We start from the raw sequence: 4,607 nt of genomic DNA on the forward strand, positions 1-4,607 counted from the left end.
TCGGTGCCTTTCTTCCCGGAGGTGCATGAGGAGCTCACCTGGTCATGGACGGTACCTTTTACTGCTGGAAACCGACCTGCTGGTTCTTCCTCCCTCACCACCCTTGACGGTGGTGCAGCTAAGGGGGATACAGGGGTCCCCCCGGTGGAGTGGTCGGTTGCGATGCAGTTGTGTCCTAATACCGCCTCCCGGGTCTGTAGGTACTCGTCTGGCCTGTCCGGCGATGCTCCGCCTTACACGCTATGGCGTAACTGCAGGTTCATCAGGCCAAGGCACTGAGGGACCTGCACAAGGGTGGTCATGACCTGGAAGTTCTGAAAGAGCTCTGAACCGCTACCGACCTCACGCTCCGAGCGACGAAGGTCACCGCAAGTTCTCTGGGTCGTGCGATGTCCACATTTGTGGTCCAGGCAGACAAAGTTCAGTTCTTTAATGCCCCTGTGTCCCAGACCGGCCTCTTCAGCAACGTAGTCGAGAGCTTGGCCCAGCAACTCTCGTCTGCACAGAAGCCGGCAGACGGGTGGAGGCAGCAGCTGCCTGCCAGCCTGCTCATCGACGAGGGCGGCACCCTGCATCCGCCCCTGCTCCCGCATCCGCAGCAGCCTCCAGCAAGCGGCACCGTGGAGCTGGGCGTAGGCAGGCCGCCCCACCCGACCAGGCCCCCGTCAAACCTGGCAGTGCGCAAAAGAGCAAGAGGCCCCGGGACGGACGACCCAGAGAGGGAGGAAGCTGCTCTTTGGGGGATGATGAAGGCACCTCTCCCTCCTTCAGAGGAGGGCCGGGAGGAGAATCTGGAAAATCTGGACGAGAGAGTGGTTTTCTCTGTCCCTGGGTCCCAGGAGGGCACGGAGAGTCGCGGACGGACCAGCACCGGACCACACTCATCCTCCTCCATCGCCAGCAGGCAGCAGCGGCGGGCGGTTCGAGAGCGTCAACAAAGGCCCTACTCACGTAACCTCTGCCAAACTGTCTAACCAGGTAAGCATTGCACTGCACACTCAGACCCCTCTTCGGTACACTCACAAGCCGCCCGAGTTGGGTCCCTGCATTCCACCTCGCTGCCCCACTGCGGGTACGGCGGTGGTTCCGCTGGTTCCGCTTTACAGCCCTTAATTCATTGCACCCAAGAAAGGCGGTGAGTTATGACCAATCTTTGATCTGCGTGTCTTGAACCGGGCCCTTCGCCGGTTTCCGTTCAAGATGTTGAAACAGAAACGCATCTTCGGGTGCATCTGTCCCCAAGATTGGTTTGCAGCGATCGACCTGAAGGATGCGTACTTTCATGTGTCGATCCTTCCGTGCCACAGACCATTTCTGCGGTTCGCGTTCGAAGGACAAGCATATCAATACAAAGTCCTGCTCTCCAGGCTGTCCCTGTCTTCACGTAAGTTGCGAATGCAGCCCTTGTTCCCCTGAGAGAACAGGGCGTTTGCATTCCCAACTACCTCAACGACTGGCTCATACTAGCTCAGTCTCAGCATCAGTTGTGTGCTCACAGGGACTTGGTGCTTTCGCACCTCAGCTGTTTGGGCTTTCAGGTCAACTGGGAAAAGAGAAAAATCTCCTGGGAGAGGATCTCTTTTCTCAGTATGGAGTTGGATTCGGTCAAACAGACAGCATGCCTCACAGAGGAACGTGCGCGGTCAGTGCTGTACTGCTTGAATTCATTCAAGGATAGGACAGCGGTCACACTGAAACTATTTCAGAGGCTCCTGGGGCATTTAGCAGCTGCAGCGGCAGTTACACCACTGGGGCTGCTTCATATGAGACCACTTCAGCATTGGCTTCATGGCCGAGTCCCGAGATGGGCGTGGCAACACGGCACTCACCGGGTCCAAGTTACACCGGCCTGTCGCCAAACCTTCACCCCATGGTCAGACCTTGTGTTCCTCCGGGCAGGAGTGCCCCTAGAACAGGTATCCAGGCATGCTGTGGTTTACATGGATGCCTCCACCACCGGCTGGGGGGCCACGTACAATGGGCACGCAGTGTCTGGGGTGTGGACGGGCCCCCAACTACACTGGCATATCAATTGCCTGGAGTTGTTAGCGGTGTGCCTTGCCTTGAACCGTCTGAAAGGGCGTTTATGAGGCAAGCACGTGCTGGTCCAAATGGACAACACGGCGACCGTTGCGTACATCAACCGACAAGGTGGTCTGTGCTCCCGTCACATGTCGCAACTCACCCGCCACCTCCACCTTTGGAGTCAGAAGGGTCTGAGGTCACTTCATGCCATTCACTTTCCGCGTCTGCTCAACCATACGGCCCACAAGCTGTCACGAGCTACGCACCTGGGAGAATGGAGACTCCATCCCCAGACAGTCCAGCTGTTTCGGAGCCGCTCAGGTAAACCTGTCTGCCTCTCCAGAAACCTCTCACTGCCAGTTGTCCTACTCCCTGATCAAGGGAACACTTGGCACGGACGCACTGGCACACAGTTGGCCGCGGGGCCTGCGCAAGTATGCTTTTCCCCCAGTGAGCCTTCTCGCATAGATGCTGTGCAAGGTCAGGGAGGACAAGGAGCAGGTCCTGCTTGTGGCGCTGTATTGACCCACTCGGACCTGGTTGCCCGAATTAATGCTCCTTGTGACAGCCCCTCCCTGGCAGATTCCTCTGAGGAAGGATCTACTGACTCAGAGACAGGGCACCCTGTGGCACCCACATCCAGACCTCTAGAAGCTTCATGTCTGGTCCCTGGATGGGACGTGGAGGTTCTAGGTGACCTACCCCAAGAGGTAGTTGACACCATCACATCGGCGAGAGCACCGTCTACGAGACACGCTTATACCTTGAAGTGGAACCTGTTCGTCGAGTGTTCTTCTCACCAAGAAGACCCCTGGAGATCCCCGATCAGGGTCGTGCTTTCCTTTTTGCAGCAAGGTTTGGAGCGAAGGCTGTCTCCCTTCACCCTTAAGGTCTATGTCACTGCAATTGCTGCGAACCATGACCCCGTGGAAGGGAAGTTGGTAGGGAAGCATGATCTGGTCATCAGGTTCTTTAGGGGGGCGAGAAGGTTAAATCCTCCCTGGCCCTCATCTATACCCTCTTGGGACCTGTCTCTAGTGCTCAAAGCACTACAGCAGGGCCCATTTGAGCTTTTGCAGCCAGTCGAGCTAAAGTTTCTTTCAATGAAAACTCTGCTCCTGCTTGCACTGGCCTCCATCAAGAGGGTAGGGGACCTGCACGCATTTCGGTTGATGATTCGGGCCTAGAATTTGGGCCAGCTGACTCCCAGGTAATCCTGAGGCCCCGGCCCGGCTACGTGCCCAAGGTTCCTACTACCCCCTTCAGGGATCAGGTAGTGAACCTGCAAGTGCTGCCCCCGGAGGAGGCAGACTCAGCCCTAGCTTTGCTTTGTCCAGTTCAGAGCATTGAGGTGCTGCGTAGATTGGACATAGAGCTTTAGGACCTCAGACCAGCTCTTTGTCTGCTACGGAGGCCGGCAGAAGGGGAATCCTACACCACAAAGGGGTGCAGACGGCTCGCACAGGACACTGGAAAGGGGTAGCATCCATGGCGTTTTGGTAGGGATCCCAATTCGTCAGTCACCGACGTGACTCGGAGTGACCGACTGAAAGGAACGTCTCTGTTACGTATGTAACCCTCGTTCCCTGAAGGAGGGAACGGAGACGTCCCGTCGCCACGGCTGCTGTACCACCGCTGAGCGGACGGGTCACCAGCTCGGCTCCTCAGCTAAAACCTGGTATGCGTTGCCAGCCCTAGCTTTGCTTTGTCCAGTTCAGAGCATTGAGGTGCTGCGTAGATTGGACATAGAGCTTTAGGACCTCAGACCAGCTCTTTGTCTGCTACGGAGGCCGGCAGAAGGGGAATCCTACACCACAAAGGGGTGCAGACGGCTCGCACAGGACACTGGAAAGGGGTAGCATCCATGGCGTTTTGGTAGGGATCCCAATTCGTCAGTCACCGACGTGACTCGGAGTGACCGACTGAAAGGAACGTCTCGGTTACGTATGTAACCCTCGTTCCCTGAAGGAGGGAACGGAGACATCCCGTCCCGTCGCCACGGCTGCTGTACCACCGCTGAGCGGACGGGTCACCAGCTCGGCTCCTCAGCTAAAACCTGTTATGCGTTGCACCGGCTGCCTTTTTGTGCTCACGCTGTGATTGGCGGCAGCTGGATGCAATCATTGCATGCCAATGTGCAATGGCTCGTTTGGTTTGCACTCACAGTGGATTGGTCTCTCTAAGCGAGATCCAAATTCGTCGGTCACCAACGTGACGTCTCTGTTCCCTCCGTCAGGGAACGAGGGTTACATACGTAAACGAGACGATTTGTGCCTATAATGTTTAAAACATAGTAAGAGGAAGATCAATGTACCTCATTCATGGAAAGTCTCTGTGATTTACTGAACATTAAACATTTTACTTTAATTTCAGAGTTGACTGTAAAAATCAAGAGAATGAAGAACTGAATGAAGAGGAGGATAAACAATGTCAAAACTGGAGAAAAACATTTGAGTCACTCTCAAACCAAACAGAAAGATTTAAAGAAAATAAAAGATGAGAAATCTTTCACCTGCACTGAGTGTGGAAAGATTTTGACAAACAGAGTCTCGAGATTCACATGAGAGTTCATGCGGGAGAGA

The sequence above is a fragment of the Sinocyclocheilus grahami genome, unplaced genomic scaffold, assembly GCF_001515645.1.
Source record: "Sinocyclocheilus grahami isolate Dianchi unplaced genomic scaffold, SAMN03320097.WGS_v1.1 scaffold2703.1, whole genome shotgun sequence".
Lineage (NCBI taxonomy): Eukaryota > Metazoa > Chordata > Actinopteri > Cypriniformes > Cyprinidae > Sinocyclocheilus > Sinocyclocheilus grahami.